Raw genomic sequence first — 19,241 nt, 5'->3', positions numbered from 1 at the left:
TGTAGTTATGTTGTTGAAAAATGCTACTTTAAGCAAAACGATGCTAAGCGAACCCAATTTCCCCATAAAAACTAATGTAAATAGGGAGGGTTAGGTTCCAGGGAATTTTTTTTCACCAGACAAAAGACACTCTCTCTCTCTCTCTCTATATATATATATATATATACACACACACACACAGAGTATAAGTTTTAAACAATTTAATACTGTACACAGCAATGATGATTGTGAAGTTTGGTTGAGGTGGTGGAGTCAGAGGGTGGGATATTTCCCAGGGAATGCCTTACTGCTAGATAATGAAGTAGCACTGGGCTGAGCCCTCAAGGGTTAACACGTTGTTAATGTAGCCTCACACTCTACAAGGCAGCAGGAATGGAGGGAGGAGACACAGCATAGCAGTGGCTGCAAACATTCCCTGTGGAAACTGAACATGATGAACCCACGCTATCCCACTGGAGCACAACACTCCCTCCACTTTCCAAGGTGTGCGGATGGCAGGATGCATGTGTGTGTGTGAGAGAGAGAGAGAGAGAATGAGACAGAGAGACACTGTGTGTGTGTGTGAGAGAGAGAGAGAGAGAGGAAGAGATGCGCATTGCCCCTTTAAGTACCCTGACCCCACTCTAAGTACACTGCCTTTTTAAGTAGATCAGCAAGTTGAGACAGCAGCTGTTGCCAGCAAGCTCCCTCTGTCCTGAACCCTGTCCTGCCCCTCTCTCCCCACTCTGTGGAGATGGGGTGCAGGGGGAGTGGGACACCCTGACATCAGAACCCCTCTTCCCCCCCACCCTCTGCACAGCAAGCAGGAGGCTCCTGGGAGCAGCTCCAAGGCAGAGGGAAGAAGAAGCACATGGCAGTGCGGGGAGGGATACCTGAACTGCCTGGCAATTGATAGCTTGCTGGGAGGCTGCCCCACAGGGAACTTAGGGGAGCTGATGGGGGGCTGCCAGTTGACCCTGGTTCCAAGCCCCAGCAGCTAGCTCCAACGGGCTGCTCTTTCTGCAAGCAGTGGACAAAGCAGGCGGCTGCCAAACAACATTATAAGGAAGCATTGTGCAACTTTAAATGAGCATGTTCTCTAACTGATCAGCGACATAACAACAAAACAGTTAACTGGGACAACGTTAAGTGAGGAGTTACTGTACTTGAAAACTGTTATCATGTCCCCTCTCAGTCTTCTCTTTTCCAGACTAAACAAACCCAGTGTTTTCAATCTTCCCTCATAGGTCACGTTTTCTATACCTTTAATTATTTTTGTTGCTCTTCTCTGGACTTTCTCCATTTTGTCCATATCTTTCCTGAAATGTGGTGCCCAGAACTGGACACAATACTCCAGTTGAGGCCTAATCAGTGCAGAGTAGAGCGGAAGAATTACTTCTCGTGTCTTGCTTACAATACTCCTGCTAATACATCCCAGAATGGTGTTCGCTTTTTTTGCAATAGTGTTACACTGTTAACTCATATTTAGCTTATGGTCCGCTATGATGCCCAGGTCCCTTTCAGCAGTACTCCTTCCTAGGCAGTCATTTCCCATTTTGTATGTGTGTGCAACTGATTGTTCCTTCCTAAATGGAGTACTTTGCATTTGTCTCCGCCTCAAGGTGATTTTGATGGAAAAGTCCCTTCAGCTTTCTCCTCAGGGACCAAAACCAATATCAGATGGTTCCCCAAACAAGACCTCTGCTCATGTGCGTGCTCAGTCTTCCAAATCGTCCAGGAAGCAAGCCATGACCTTCCCTCATAAGGATACTCAGAAAAAGAAGAGGTCCCTGGGGAGGTTGCTATCCTCAATGCCGAGCTCAACTAAAGTGTGCATCTTTGAGGCTCCAGGTTCCTCTGGCACCGTCCCTCCTCTGCCACGCCCCCCCGCACCGGCACAGACTCGAAACACCACTCCTTCACGGCATCGACCACCCTGGTGTGGGGCTCGGCACCGAGACCTGTGCCACTAGCAATGCTAGCACCAACTCAATCATTGGCACCGACTGACAGGCTGAAAATGGCACTGACAGTCTCAACCAAGGCTGGCAGCAAAGCAGACCACATCTGCACCAACAACACTGCCGCCACAGAAACAAGCTGCTCTGCAACAGTTTCTACACCACAAAGACATAGAGGTCTCTTTAGTGCCGCAGTTGCCGTTGCTCGGCACTGAGGGATCTCCGTAGCGCAACAGCTACCCACTCCACCTGCTCCCCAGCCCATCTCCAGTGATGAAGGAGGACTTACATGGGAGCCATTTCTCTTCCCAGCACTCTTCACCCACAGAGCAGAAACCTCCATGGGATGCCATTAAGACCAAGTCCTGCTAACCTCGTGAGATGCAGCACTGGTATGGGCAACCCTGGATTTGTTCTCCAATGCCCTTTCCTATGCAGTGGCCCCCCTGGGACCCCGGGCGGCATATAGGGCTCACTACACTAGACCCTTGACTCCAGCCCAAGGGGAAATTTGCTCTTCTCCACCTTCCCTGAGAGCAAGGACACTTCGGAGGCACCCGAGAGCCTGGCAGATGAGAAGGAAGAAGACTCAGATCATGAAGGCATTTTGCCAGCCCACAACTCATCTTCCTCTTCTAACGACGCAGTCATACCACTGCCTCCAACCATAGTAGATGACCTGAGACAATTTTAGGAACTTTTAAAAAGAGTAGCTGCCTGGCAAGACATTCCACTCGAGGAGGTGCAAGAAAACCAGCACAAGCTGCTACAAATCTTAGACATCCATTTCATCCAAAATTGTACTGACCATCATCAATGCCATAATGGAGCCAGCGGAGAATATTTGGCAGAACCCCACAACCATACCACCTTTAAAAGAGCTGACAAACTACTTCATCCCAGCTAAAGGGATGGACTTTTCCTTCTCTCACCCACAATCCAACTCTCCGGTTGTGGAAGCTGCCAACCATTGCAGCAAACAACCCCAATTCCGGTTCACCCCACAAGAAAAAGAACACAAACAATTAGACCTTTTTGGTCGAAAGGTGTACTTGTTGGCAACACTCCAGTTCCAGGCTGCCAATTACTCAGCCCTTCTTGCAAAGTACAACTTTGACAACTACAGTAAACTGCAAGAATTCCTTAAGGCTCTACTGGAGGAAAAACATCCCCAGTTCACTGCCATCATGAATGAGGGACAACTAATTACCCATGCAGCCCTACAGGCCTCAATGAATGTAGCAGACACTGCTGCAAAACGACAGTGACAGCTGTCATAATGTGCAGGGCCTCGTGGTTGCAGTCATCCGGTATCCCAAAAGATCTCCAACTCCAGGTGGAGGATCTCCCCCTCGATCAGGAAAGTTCTTTTCCACAAAAACAGACAACATTTTTCACACTGTGAAGAACTCTCAGGCCGCCTTGCGCACTTTAGGCATTTATACGCCACCTAACAAAAGGCATCAGTACCAACCATACCAAAAGGGCAAAGACACCTCTTTGCACTGCTCACAACAACAGCATTTTGACCACAACAGAAATAAACAACAATCACAGAGATACAGGGCTCCTCAATCACAGTCCTCGTTTTCACAACCATCTACCACCAAGCAGGGCCGGTGCACGGACGTGTCATGCCCTAGGCGAAACTTCCACCTTGCGCTCGTCCCCCTCCAGCCCTGTGGCAGCTCCCCGCCCCCCCTTGCCCTGAGGCAGCTCCCCACCGCCCCCTCCCTTGGCCTGGGGAGGCGGGTGTGGCAAATCCCCGCCCCAGCTTACCTCTGCTCTGCCTCCTCCCCGAGCATGCCACTGCTTCTCCCACCTTCCAGGCTTGCAGCGCCAATCAACTGTTTGGCGGGCAAGCCTGGGAGGGAGAGAAGCAGAGCGGGGAGGTGTGCTCAGGGGAGGAGGTGGAGCAGTGGTGAGCTGGGGCGGGGAGTGGTTCTCCTGTGCGCCGCCCCCCCCCATTACTTGCTGCAGGCGGCCCTCCCTGCGCCCCCCTGCCCTAGCTCACCTCCGCTCCACCGCTTCCCCAGAGCGCGCTTTTGGCCGTCCCCAACCACGTGGCACCCTAGGCGACCACCTAGTTTGCTTAGTGGTTGCACCGGCCCTACCACCACTAAACAACCTCCCCTGCAATACAGTGCTTTCACATACTGCTACCCAACCTTTTGGCCACTGCCTGTGCCCATTCTATCATGCCTGGGCAGCAATAACAACAGATTAATGGGTACTGGAGATTTGGAGATTATAAAATCTGCATAAACTGTCCCCTTCTTCTCCCTCCCCTTTCCCCATCCCTTTTCAGGGACCCTTCTCACGAGTACCTTTTACAACAGGAAGTAAACCACTTCCTACAATTGGGTGCCATGAAGCAAGTTATAACTCAATACAAGATAAAGGGGTTTTATTCACATTATGTTCTCACCAAAAAGAAAAATGGCAGATGGAGACCCATCTTACACCTTCAGAAGCTCAACAAATAATTGTGTGGAATTGCGTGTTCAAAATGGTCACACTGGCCACAATTATACCAGTGCTAGACAAGTAGGACTGGTTTTCAGCCCTTGACCTCTAAGATGCTTATTCTCCTATTACCATACACCCAGCGCACAGACGATTCCTACAATTCATGGTGGGGCTCAATCATTACCAGTACAGAGTACTATCCTTTGGCCTTTCCACTGCCCCTTGAGTTTTTTCCAAAACCCTCACAGTAGTGGCAGCTCACTTGCGAAAAGAGGAGTGATGATCTTTCTGTACCTAGATGACTGTCTCCTGAAAAGTACAACTGAGGAAGAAGCGACAGGCATGGTGCAGACCACCATCACTTTGTTCCAGACTGGGATTGTGAACAAATGTACTGAAATCCACACTGACCCCCAGTGCAACAACTGGAATTCATGGGGGCCTACCTCGATTCCTCACAGGCCAGAGCATTGTTGCCCAGCCACAGATTCATAACACTAACCAACTTCATCTCGACAGTCTCCAGCAGTCCTCAAACGTCCATCAGAACTTGTCTGCAACCATTAGGTCATATGGTGGCTATGACATTTGTCATGTGACACGTGAGACTGCATATGCGTTTTCTACAGAGCTGGCTGAGCACAGCGTACATTCCCCTCAAACACAGTCTAAACAAAAGAGTGAGGGTATCTCCAAAGGGCATTACATCACTACATTGGTCGATGAAGCCAGAAAACATATGCACATGGATCCCTTTCCAACACAACCCATCGTCATTGATAATCACGACCAATGGGTCACTGATTGTGCTGGTCCAAGTGAGCGCCCCAGCCTGTGTACAAGGCAGATGGTCAGCGATGGAAACCCAGCTTCACATCAATCTTCTGGAGCTCCGTGTGGTATACAATATGTGCAGACACTTCCTTCCAATCATATGAAACAAGTCAATCTGCATACTGACTGACAACATAGCATGCATGTTCTATATCAATTGCCAAGGAAGAGCTCGCTCCCATTCACTCTGCACTGAGGCCATGAAACTATGGAACTGGTGCATCCAGAACATAACCATCTCAGTATCTTACCTCCTGGGGTGCCAGAACATGATGGCAGACACACTAAGCAGACATTTTTCCCAGGAGCATGAATTGGAAAACACTGTTGTGTATTTCCTATCAATATTCCAGGAATGGGGCTTTCCATCAGTGGATCTGTTTGCATCAGCAACAAACCACATATGCCCACTCTTTTGCTTCAGGGCGGGTCTAGCACCCATGCCTTAGGGCAGTGGTTCTCAACCAGGGATCCAGAGTAGGTTTCAGTGGGGCTGCCAAGACTTGCTGGAGCCCAGGACAGGAAGCTGAAATCCCACCGCATGGGGCTGAAGCCCAGGGCCCTGAGCCATGCCACCTGGGGCTGAAGGCGAAGCCTGAGCAGCTTAGTTTAATGGGGCCTCCTGTGGTGTGTGGCCCCATGCCATTGCCCTGCTTGCTACCCCCTAACACCGGCTCTGGCTTTTATATGCAGAAACCTAGTTGTTGTGGCATAGGAGAGTCATGGAGTTTTATAGCATGTTGCGGGTTGGGGGAGGGGGTATACAGAATATGTACCCAGGAATCCATCAACCTACACCTCCATGGGACTTGAACCTTGTACTTAAATGCCTCACCAGAATGTCCTTTGAACCTTTAGCGACCTACTCACCCCTTCATCTGTCTATGAAAGTAGCATTCTTGGTCGCGATCACCTCTGCTAGTCGAGTCAGCGAAATCGGGGCATTCATGGTCGAGACCCCTTTCACTGTGTTCACTAAAGACAAGGTCACATTGCTGCCACACCCAAAATTTTTCCCTAAAGTGTCGACATCCTTCCATATAAACCAACCTATACACCTTCCCATGTTTTACCCAAAACTGCCTGGGAACCTACAAAAGGCCATTCTACATGCACTCATTGTCAAACTAGCCATAACATTTTATTTAAACAGAACCAAACCCTTCCAGAAGTCCCCAAGACTGTTTATTTCCACAGGTGAGTCTCTAAGGGATGTGTAATATCAACCCAGAGACTATCTAAATGGATTTCGACATGTATCCAACTTTGCTACTGACTGCATAACAAGGAACCTCCACAAGGGATCCGATCCCACTCTACGTGTGCCATGGCTATGTCTATAGCCTTCCTGAACAATGTCCCTCTAAACATATGTAGGACTGCCACAAGGGCCTTAGAGCACACCTTTGCAAAACACTACGCCATCACCCAAAGCTCTATGTCAGACGCTATATTAAGTCTTACCGAGCTCTTTCTAACAACACACACAACTCCAAAGCCCCTACTGTCCACAGTGGGGCACACACAGGGACACTACTTGAAGAAGAAGAGAAAGTTACTCCTCACCTAGTTCAGTAACAACGGTTCTTTGAGATGTGTGTCCCTGTGGATGCTCCACTACCCACCCTCCTCACCTCTACTTTGGAGTTTGTGCCTCAAGCTTTGCTGTAAAGAAGGAAATGAACAGGTCAGGTCGTGCACATGCTATATGAGGTGCCAACGGCATCATGAGACCACTACTGTGCATGCACGCCCCTACTGATCAGTGCTACCGAAAATCTCTGATCTGCGGCACAGGGACACACATCTTGAAGAACCCTCGTTACTGCACAAGATGAGTAACTTCCTTTCCCCTACATCTCAGGGCTGTTCTGAGGATAAATTCATCATTAATGTTTGTGAAGTTCTTAGATAGCTCCCAGAGAGAGTGCATACATACGAGGGTGAGGCTGAGCCATAGCTCCCACCTGCAGCAGCCATGGTGAGTATGACATGCAAACTACCTTTCTTCCCCAGTCATCTCCCCATGGTGAGTGGGACACTCAACTAGTCCGCCTCTATGACACACAACAAATGAGTTTGACACCATCCATTTCAAACCTGCACCCCTAATGAGTCTGACATGTAAATTTACTTAAAATTCTGCACTGGCTCCTGTGGTGAGTCTTCCATGTGAATCTCTACTGGCATGAGGGGTCTGACACAAATCTTCCTATCTCAGTGCTCTGCTCCCAGGTGAATCTGACACACAGATTCCCCTTCAACCCTCTTTACTGTCTTGACAAACTATACAGGTGTTGCTAACGTGCAGAAGAGACAAACGCTTCAGGCATCTGCCAGAGGTAGGTGTGATTTTCACCTGAATGGGGCCAATGCACAAATTCCACAGACCCCACAACACCCAGCTGAGTCTAAATTCTGCACAACGCTCCACCCTGCTGAGTTTGACCTGTAATTCTGTGCAGACAAGGGTATCATCACTTTTATAAATTGTAAAAGGTTTTCTGTATTTTAAAAGTTAAATTACTGCTCATTAAAATTACTGGGATTGATAGTTATATACCACAATAAAAAGTAAATTATGAATTCCTATGGAGAGAACCTTTGCCATTTCACAAAAGACTGCATCTATGGATTTGAGGAATGTAAGGGGGAATCTCAGCTGCCTTTCTTTCTTTGTAAATTTTAGCCCTTTTCCTGGTGAAACTAGTTTTGAAAATCATAAACCAATGGAAGCCAATCATGAGGGCTGAAAATTTATAATTTATCCTTCCTAAAATTCACAGATACCTCAGCCCACCCAGGGCTCAGTTTTGGGGTCCAGAAAATAACATAGGTATAGGTTTTTGGGGTTTTTTTTTTTTTAGAAGATCTCAGATCAACTTAAAGTTCCAGTCAGAGTTACTTTTCTTGTCCTGAGTTAGCCTAGCTTGAGTGAGAATGGTCATGCTGAGGAATAACACATGAGTTGCTGCATTCAGTTGTGTGTGGCATTAAGACTTTGGTGCGCACATCCCATGATTCTTAGCATGGCACTGAAATGAGCAGCACCATGAATTCTTTCCCTGTGAATTGTGTGAGAACTTTTCTGTTTTATGGGCATACAGGGGAATTTTGGGAAAGGGTTGGAGGATTAGTAGCACTCAAGAGGTTGTGTTAGCGGCTGACAAGTTGCACTCACTGAGATTTAGTCCATACCCCCTTAAACCAGCCAGCTTTAGTTAAAAACACCACCACGCTGGAGTTAAGGATTCTTGTGTGTGAATGCGATTCAAGATAGGGACAACACTCAAGTGATAACTCTAACTAACTTTGCAACTTGGAGGCAAGTTTCTGTAGTACTTTGAAGAACAAGAAAGGGAGCTTGGATTTGATTTGTAAGGGCTTGTTTATATGGGGAATTGACTTGCATAACCACAGTGCAAGATTTCTATATGGACACTTTATTCTGGAATAATTACTCCTCTCTCGAAACGGGGCATATAATTTTTCCACTGTAACTATGTGTTAGCCGATGGCCAAGGATGTTTGGTGAGGTGCCAGCTATGCCCGTTTATACCATCTGTGACTTTAACCGCTAGGATGCACTGTCCCTTTGCGGCGGGCAGCCCGGGCTAGGCTGACGGATGCCCCAAGGTCCTAAACACCCGTGACTTTAACTGCTAGAGCTCAGAGCTCCTTCGCAGTGGGCAGTCAGGATTGACTGACAGGCGCCCCAAGAGTTTGCCCCGTGGAGGCGGCACAACTCAACGCTAGGCTCTTAGTACTCTCACCTAATGGCCAGGCTTTATAGCCAAAATGGCTGAGGTTCTTTAATTGTGTCGGCTGCTTTACAGTAAACCAGAGAAACAAGTCAGGCTTATGCACAAATGGTTACCAAAATTTATTAAACTAGATTCTAATCATGTGGTTACAAAATTGCTAGTGCCTACTTATTTAAATGTAGAGATGTTACACACACAAACAAGTTACAAAACTGAAGCCACAATCCCAAAGAAAGAAAACAAAGTATAGAGCTCTATTTCAAAATATGTGTACACTAAAGATAGGAGATCAGGTGTGGGTGCTTCTTACCCTCCTTGCATCTCTCGATTCCAGCGGTGCCAAGCCAGGATCGGTCACTCAATTCTGCGGAAAGACGAATAAGGGACAAGGCTTAGGGACCCTCTTAGCTGCAGAAGCCTTGGGAGGCTGTCACTTATCTGACCAGCAGATAGATAGTGAAAAGCACTCAAAAATCATGGTGCTGTAGGTCCCATACTTATACCTCTGTACTCCTTTATTCTTTTTCTCCTTTCTTATGCCAAATTGGGGCTGGTCTGTCAGTAGTTTACACTTGCAAGGGAGAGAAACAATAAGTTTCGACTACTGGACATTCCTTTTATTAGGGTAAATATTTTCCCACCTAGGATGTTGGGGTGTGTGCATCACGCTATTTAGTAGGGGCTAAGAGCCATGTCTGTCACAGCTTCTCTAGGCTCACAGCAGACAATCCTTGTATATGTTCCCAGAGGCACATTGTAGCAGCACACCTGTGCTTCTCACAGCTTCAAAGGCTGTGCTGGAATTGATGTTAAGTGCCCTGTTGTTTTGGCTCCCTTGTGTTCCCAGCAATGCTGGTCTGAGAGGGGGGGCTGGCTGTCTGGCTACACTATGTTGGTCAATTTCCCCATCTAGACAAATCCTACAAGATGGGAAACCAGTGAAGAGGTTCAAGGAAGGGTACAATGTGGTTGGAGTACCAGGAAAGGAAGTTCTCTTTGACAATAGTATTTTGCATAGACTGAAAGGAGGAGAAGTGAGGAACATAGGAATTACCATGCTGTGTCCAACCTGTGGTCCGTCTAATCCAGTATCCTCTTTCCGACAATGGCACCGGATGCTTGAGAGGAAGGTCAAAGAAGCCCATAATAGGCAGTTGTGGGATAATCGGCTTCCCATGAAAGTCTCATCCTAATCCCTAATAGGTAGAAATTGTCTTACGTGAAGCATGAGGGTTTATATCCCTTTCAATACTCTCTTTTAATGTTAATTAACTATTATAAAACTGGTTATTCTTGTTATTCATCTAAATGTCCAATCCATTTTTGAACTTTGCTAAATCTTTGGCAGCAAGGACCACAGTCTAATTATGTGTTGCGTAAAAAAGGTTTGAATTTTCAACTTTTCAGTTTCATTGAATGTCCCCTTATTCCTGTATTGTGAGATAAGGGGAATATAAGCTCCCATCTACCTTCTTTATATCATTCATCACTTTATATACTTTTACAATGTCTCCATTTACTTGTCTCCTTTCTAAAGTAAATAATCTCAACCTTTTTCATATGAGAGTTTTTCCTTGCCTCTAACCATTCTTGTTACCACTCTTAACTCCCTCTAATACTACAATCTCTTTTTTTCAGATGGAGTGACCAGTACTGCACAGTATTCCAAATGAAGGGATACCAATGATTTATATAACGTTATATTTTTCCCATATTATTCTCCATCCTGTTCTTTATGTATCCTAACATCTTTTTAGATCACAGCTGTACACTAAGTAGTGGTAGAATCCTGAAAGGTGTATGAGGACTAGACGTTTACAGTAATCAATGTGCAAGAAGACTAAGCTTGTCTATATGAGGAAATGTATTGACATAATTATACCTGTATACCTCCCTATGTAGATGCTTTTATTCTAGAATAAAAGTGCCATTCCCTGGTTTTGCTAATGTTGCTTTGCAAGCAGTATAAGATAAACCAGAAAAAGGCACTCTTATTCCAGAATAAGTTTTGTTTTATTTAAGTGAAAGAAGCAGATAGTTTTAGGGCAAAACTAGAGATGGGTAGTGAAGGAACAAGTAAAGTAAACATTGACATTAAAATGGCAAGCCAGAGAGACAAGAAGGATAGTGTAGTTCTTAATAGTGAGAGATTCAATACAACACTCAACATCAAGTCAGACCCACATTTCTCTGCTCAGATGGTCCACAAGTTGTCAGTTATGATGATGATTTTGTGATATGACATATGTCCTGCTAGGAAGTCATTACGGTACTTTAATCACACTGCAACTGACAGGGAAAATTAAGGGTATCTTTAGGGCATTGTTATGGGCATGTATGGTTTTTTACCTCTGGGCACAGACATAATTCCATTTAAACAATAGTACTTGACAAGAAATTTTCTAGCACTTCCGCTGTGAAGTCTATATGAAATTAGCCAACTGAACCACTCATTAGGAAAATAAAATAAATTTTAAAAGCTTCATTACTACATTAGGCTGTGCATTAGCTCTCAGTGAACTGAGCAACCATAATAATCATATTGATGTTACCCCCTCCTGCTCTCATCCCCACTCCTCTCTGCTATATTGCTTTCCTTTTGTTACTTCATGTTTAATTTATGTTCCAGTCTTGCAAACATGTATGCATATGTTTTCATTTTAAAAATGTGAGTAGTCCCATTCACTTTACTGAGGCTACTCATATGAGTAAAGTTAAGCATGTATATAAGTGTTTGCAGGATCAGAGCCTTAGCTGATAAGCACCTTGAAGCAGGGGTCATACGTTCTGTCTGATTTGAAGACATCTAGCATACCAGTAAAATTAAATAATACCGTGTAAAATGGTCAGTCACTACTAGAATGTTCCCAACATTCCTCTTGTCTACTTCTACAGACAAGAAATCAATGCATACCAACTCCAAAGGTTTGTTGCTGGTGATGTTCTTGAGATATGCAGCCCTCGTGGGCAGAGTTTTCCTTTGAACACATCGAGCGCAAGTCTCACATTTCCTGCGAACATCTTCAGCCATTCAGGGCCAATAGAACCTACTACGAATAAGTTCCAGGGTCCTCTCCGTCCCTAAATGCCCAAAGTCATCATGCAGGGCCCTCATGGCCAGGGCTCTGTACTTTTTTGGCAGTACTAGTTGTGCTCGTTGTTTTTGTAAAGGGTCAGTGGTCATTCGGTGTAGCACTCCCTGAATCAGTTTTAGTTTGGTCCATTCTCTCAATAGTAGTTTACCCTCCGGGTTAGGTGGGACAACCGCAGCTGGGCTTCGCCCCTCCCTTTTGGCAAGTAGTGTATCACAAATGTCAATATCTTGCCGCTGGGCTTCTTGCCAGTCAGCCGCATTGAGCATGGGCAAAGGAGATTCGTCCAATGCAATATAGTTCACTGAAGCAGAAGGCATGCATTCAGGGGGCAGGCCCAAAGCTTCTGCAACACATCCCTGAAGGCTCTCACGGGCCTCTGGCTCTCGGCGACTCACACTGCAAATAGCTCTCACTCCATCTGTGGGTATCACAGCAACTTCTGGAGCCTGCGGACGCCTGGACAATGCATCTGCATTGCTTCTCCCTGATCGGTACTGAATGCTGAACTCATAGCTAGCCAAGGCGGCCACCCATCTCTGCCCTGTAGCATCCAGCTTAGCACTTGTTAACACATACGTCAGTGGATTGTTGTCTGTCCACACCTGGAACTGAGCACCGTACAAGTAGTCTCGAAATTTCTCAGTGATGGCCCATTTCAAGGCCAAAAATTCCAGCTTGTGGGTGGGATAGCGAGTTTCACTATCAGACAATCCTCGGCTGGCAAAGGCTACAGGTTTACATTTGCCTTCCACTTCCTGGTACAGGACTGCTCCCAGACCCTCCAAACTGGCATCAGTATGCAGGATAAATGGTTTGCTTGGGTCAGCAAAAACTAGGACTGGAGCATGAGTTAGGCAAGTAATGATTTCTCGAAAAGCCCTTTCACATCTCTCATCCCACCGTGGCCCAAATGGTGCAAAGGGGCCATAGTGTCTCTGCACAGGAGGCTTTGGGGACCTCCCCTTATTCTTGGACTTAGATTTGTTCTTGCTGGACTGATGTCCCCTGGTAAGATCATTCAGAGGCTTTACAATCGTAGCATAGTTTTTCACAAATCTGCGGTAGTAGCCACTAAATCCAAGAAAGGTCTTGAGTTCTCTGTAGTTACTTGGACGTGGCCATGTAGTGAGTGCTTCTATTTTATCAGGATCAGTACTCACACCCTCTTGGGACACAATGTGACCCACATACTTCACTGAGGTTCTGCAGAACTGGCATTTGTCAATTGAAAGCTTCAGACCATGATCCTCCAACCTATCAAGCACTTTAAGAAGTCTTTCTTCATGCTCCTCTAAGGTTCTTCCAAACACAATCAGGTCGTCCAAATAAACTAACACTTGCAGTAAATTCATGTCTCCCACAACTTTCTCCATGAGACGTTGAAAGGTGGCAGGTGCTCCAGAAATCCCTTGGGGCATGCGTTCGAACTGATAAAACCCTAATGGGCAGATGAAGGCTGTCTTCTCCTTATCTTCTTCTCCCAGAGGGATCTGGTAGTATCCACTTCGAAGATCCAACACAGAGAACCACTGGCTTCCCAGCAAACAGTCTAAGGCATCTTGCACTCGAGGCATAGTGTACTGGTCGACCACAGTACGGCTGTTTAGGGTGCGGTAGTCAATACACATCCGGATTTTCCCATTCTTTTTACGGACTACCACAATGGGTGATGCGTATGGGCTGCGGGACTCTGTAATGATGCCATTCGCAGCCAGCTCCTAAAGATGATGTCACACATCTTCCATCTCAGAGAGAGCAATCTTCCTAGATCTCTCCCTGAAAGGTCGAGAGTCATGTAGTCTAATATTGTGCTTTACTCCTTTTGCACATCCCACATCCCACTCATGCAGTGAGAACACCTTGGATCTTTCACAAAGTTTCTTCCTCAGGCGATCTTTCCAGTCCTCGGACACTGGTGAATCTCCAAAGTCAAACTTTGCTGGGTCTATTGTCGGAACTTGAGTTTCACACTGGGGTTTTACAATCGACTCAGGCTCAAAGAGGTCTGCTATCTTTTGTCCTTGCTTCACAACAACATCACGACTCGTTTCATTAGCAATCAGTATAGTCACCCTTTCCTGGGCTTCAGCAGGTAGGGTTATGACTCCACTAGGGACCAGCACTCCTTCAGGGAGCTCTCCTCCCATCGGCTGCTCTATCATTGCTAACGTCTGTTTACTGCCTTTCAGACAGGTACTCATGACAAGCACTTCTTGCTCCGTCCTTGCAGGCACTACTAAGGGGGTCGTGCCTGCGTACTTCAGTGCCCCAAGCGGTAGCTCAGATGTGTCCCTTTTAGCGCTCTCAATTTTCCTATAGGCTTCAGCACAAAGCGTATGGATCATCAGGGTATTCAGGTATTGGTCCCCAGCCCGCCTTCTGCAGTAATCCGCGAGTACCTTGAAGAGACTGGAGTTGGTCCCTATCAGCACAGACACATCAGAAGTCCCTTTAGGGTCAGGGCCTATTAAGGCAGCTGTGTCTACCTCTTCTCTTACCCCAGCAACCTCCTCTGGGAATTCCAGGTGCACTATGACATACCCTTGGTAGGGGTATTCATCCATGCTGAGGCCACACAGGCCAAGGCCAGTCAGTGGCTGTACAGGCAGGTGACTAAGCATCTGTTGGTAGAATGACTGAAATATAATAGTCACTTGAGATCCAGTGTCAAGCACTCTTTACACTCCACCCCTTCGATCCTCACCGTGACCTCTGCTCGAGGCCCTATCAGTCCTGCGGGGATCCCAGCTGGACAGTCTTTTCTGGGGGAATCTTCAAATCCTACAGACCTGGGGGGTCCCCGTCCCCAGACCCTCTGGCAGCTACCGGATCTCTCCCAACTGATCCTCAGCTTTCCATACACTAAGGAGGGGTTTTCTTCATTACGGCACTTGGCAGCACTGTGTCCATCCTGACCACATCGGTAGCAGAAGAATTGACCTTTCCCCCTTCGCCTGGGGGGATGGTGGCTCTAAGTGCGGGCTTCTCAATCGCCACAGTTTGAGGCTTCTTATTCCTGGAAGTCTTAACTCGGTCAACGGTACTTTGCAGCTCAGCTATCCGTTCCGTCAGGACCTGCATTTGTTGGGCAAGTTCCTCTCTGGTGCTCACCATCAGTACACTGGCCATTTGCAGTGGTGTTGTGCTGGCTGGCTCCGATGTTTGGACTTCCCAAAACTCACTGGCAGCCTGCCTTTCTTCCTCCTCTCTGACCTCTTTTATCAGCTGGGAGTAACTTGGGGGATGTTCCCGTCGTTCTCTTAGCTGGAGATGAAGTAGAATCGGGTTCTGATACTGAGTTCCTCTTACAATTTGAGCCAGTCTGGTCTGATCCATCTGCTCAGCAGTCACTGCTCCCCTCATGACAGCTCTCTGAAGCAGTCTCTCCAGTCTCCGTATGTAGGCTAAAGCCTTCTCGCCCTTTTGTTGTCGGGAATTAAGGAACTTACAGTAGCTGTCTTCAGGGCCCTCTACGCTCCAAAAGTTGTGTTCAAGGGCCTCTAGGCAGTCCTTCACACTGACCCCAGGGTCAATGAGCTTCAGGGTGCGAATCACATCTAATGCTGGGCCGCCAAGGCTCTCTATAAGGCATCTTTGCTTTTCTGCATCTGGTACGGCCCACTCTTGCAGCATTTCAGTGGTATGCTCTAACCAGGGTTCAAACTCCTCCTCCCCAGCAAATAATCTTAACTTACAACAAGAGTCTGACTCAGTATGGGGCAGCACAACCTTTTCCAATGTTTGCCCCAGAGCTTTTGTCCAATCATCAGCCGAGGCTGCAGCCTCTGAGCTAGAAGCTGCTGAGCCAGGGCCCAACAAACCTGACATATTAGCCATTATACAAACAGTAATTTCCTCAAAATATAAGCACAAACAAAAAAATATATAAATTGTTTCCCAATGTAGTGGATCACTCAACAGGTGCTTGCGAGGGGTACTGACCCAGGCGATCCCGGACGAGCCCCCAAAAATGTAACCCTTCTGCCCGTCAGAGTTGGCAGCAACAAGGGCCGGGTTCAATATCTAGGGGATCCATTCCAATAACACAATGCAAACCGGCTCGAGCCCCCACCCAGTGACCTGGGACAAATATATACCACCCCCGCTGGGCGCCTCCAAGAGGCAATACTTCCCCTCTCCCAAGCACAGAGTCTGAGTGTAGCAAAAGCCTTTTAATAACAGAGAGAAACAATGTGGCATTATGTTGGGGAAACACCACCAACAGGATTCATAACACAACCCATAAGCAAAAAAAACCCCACCCCAAGCAAATTGGGGCATGCCCTTTTCCCTTTGGTTCTTGAGTCCAGCAACCCCAAATCACCCAAAGTCCCAAAAGTCCAATGACCCAAAAGTCTCTATCCCTGGTCAGGGCAGCCTCAGAGTTCAAAAGTTTATCTGCGGAGCTTTACCTCCCAACCTGGGTGGAGATGGGATGGGGGTAAGAGGCACCTTACGTGATCTGAAGCTGACCGCTCCATAGCTGTGCTCCGCTCCGCCAGCCGCCCCATGAACTCCTTCGCTTAGCTGCACTCCGCTCCGCCAGACGCCCAACGAACTCCTTCGCTCAGCTCCACGGCCCACAAGCAGCTCCTGCCATCCACAAACTGCTCCGCGTCGAACTGCTTCACCAGCCAGTCCACAAGGCGCTCCAGCCGTCCCACAAACTGCTCCACAATATATCTTCAGGCTCCCCCACTACAAGCTGAAATCACTGATTGTTGTGTTAAGTAGTGGGGGAGCCTCAGTGCTGGTGCACTGTTAACCCAAAGTGAGCTCAGCAGCCTATAACTAGACTTCTAATGAAATCAAAATTAGCTCTGATATTCTACAGTGGAGAGAGAAGGAAGTGCAATTAGCATGTAAGGCCCTCACCAAGGGGCCCATGCCACCAAGTATTAATACTTGTCCCCAGCCCCTCTCTCTTCACAGAGTTTTGGAACCCATGACCCTTGCCTAGCGAGTGCTACTTAGTTGATGGTGAATCCCTCCATCATAACAAAAGGCCACGTACAGTTCCAAGCACAGTTCCCATAATCAGGGTAATAACAATTTATTCTTCCTGTCCCAATAACAGAGACATTGGGGATCCCACAGCAGCCAAAGTGACCATTTGGGCAGCTATGGTCTCATTCTAGGCGGGGTGGGTGTGCCTATGCAAATGAGATTGGCCCCTGAAGTTCTTTTCCACAACTTGCCACACCTCACCACCAGATGTCAGGGTGGAGCTCATCCTGACACTGCTTACATCTACAATTTCATAACTTGCTGGAGATCTCTTATGTCTTGGTCTTTTAACCCAGCTAATCATTAACTGCTAGAAAATATCTAACATCGAAGTAATGTTATGTTATAAATGATTTATATTGAAAAGGGGCATAGGTTAAAAATCATATATTTTAAAAAAAAATCAAATGCCCTTTTCCATGTAACTAATATTTTGGATGATTAAAAGTGAAATAATTTTAAACAATCTAAATTGCTATTCCCAGTCAATACTGGTCGCTCAGTTTTTGTACTTCACTTTGAAGAATGAAAATTAGTCAACCCTTCTAACAGCTCACTGATGGATGGATGACTTGGGACATCAGAGGTATATCTTCTGCTTCAATTCCATGAATATCTCATTGGACAGTGGGATTGTGACATCAGAGGTAAGTCAGCAAACCATCACTCTTCTCTCCTTTTGTCTAACTCTCCCCAGTGAGATTGTGATATCAGAGATAACAAGACAACATCTTCCTTTCTCTTCTCTTTTCCATATTCTTTATCCTTCTCTAGCTCTTCCCTTAATACAGTTGCACTGTGATGTCCAGCCTGCCTCATTTGCCTGCTTCTTCCACAACCATCTCAGGGCTTTCTTCCATAGACCTCTCTTGGCATGGATTTCCCTTCCTGAGGTTAAGCCAAGCCACTTTTCCTAATTTAGATCTAGTCTTCCTCATTCTGTCAGAAAAAAAAAATTGTTCCAGCATGCTGTGCAATAGTTTTACTGAGCAACTGCATAATCATACTGATGATGTCCCCAATCACCAAGTCAGTGCATAATGGTCACCAAAGAGTAAATATTAAGTTTTGGTCTTTACCAACTTGGATCTGATTTTAAATAGTTGCCTAGAGATGCCATTCTGCCCTTTTTGAAAAAAGAAGTGTATAAGGTTAAACTGTTGTCTGTCTGCATGTGCTCTGCTGGCAGTTGGGTTCAGAAACTTTGGGTCATAGAATCATAGACTTTAAGGTCAGAAGGAACCATTATGATCATCTAGTCTGACCTCCTGTACAATGCAAGCCAGAGAATCTCACCCATCCACTCCTGTAACAAACCCCTAACCTATGTCTGAGCTATTGAAGTCCTCAAATCATGGTTTAAAGACTTTGAGGTGCAGAGAATCCTCCAACAAGTGACCAGTGTCCCATGCTGCAGAGGAAGGTGAAAAAAACCCAGGGCCTCTTCCAGTCTGCCCTAGAGGAAAATTCCTTCCCGATCCCAAATATGGCAATCAGCTAGACCCTGAACACGTGGGCAAGACTCACCAGCCAGACACCCAGGAAAGAATTCTCTGTAATAACTCAGATCCCACCCCATCTAACATCCCATCACAGGCCATTGGGCATATCTACCGCTAATAGTTGAAGATCAATTAATTGCCAAAATTAGGCTATCCCATCATATCATCCCTTCCATAAACTTATCAAGCTTAGTCTTGAAGCCAGATATGTATTTTGCCCCCACTGCTTCCCTTGGAAGGCTGTTCCAGAACTTCACATGCTGTCCTCTTGGAATAAGTCCATGGGAGCGTAAAACATGCCCCAAACTCTGATTTAGCACCCACAGAATTAAAGGGACAATTTAGCCTTTGGGGAAGGATTTGGGTCAGGGCAAGGGAAAATGGGTGCCTGTAAAATCAATAGATCCATTAGAATGGTGATACTCAGACTGAGGCTCCAGAGCTGCAAGTGGATCTTTTGTGTGTCTCTTTGCTCCTTGCAGCACATGATATTAAAACACTGTGTGATTGGCTAATAATTAAATCAGGATGCTTTTACTATGTTTTAACCAATTGTAGTTGATAAAATAATAATACTTGGTCAGTCATTTTGCTGTGAGAATTGTATATATAAATAGTAAATGAAACAAT

Source organism: Lepidochelys olivacea (assembly GCF_965140295.1).
Source record: "Lepidochelys olivacea isolate rLepOli2 genome assembly, chromosome: 4".
Taxonomy (NCBI): Eukaryota; Metazoa; Chordata; order Testudines; family Cheloniidae; genus Lepidochelys; species Lepidochelys olivacea.
The sequence above is the reverse complement of the archived record's forward strand: the minus strand, read 5'-3'. Positions refer to the sequence as shown.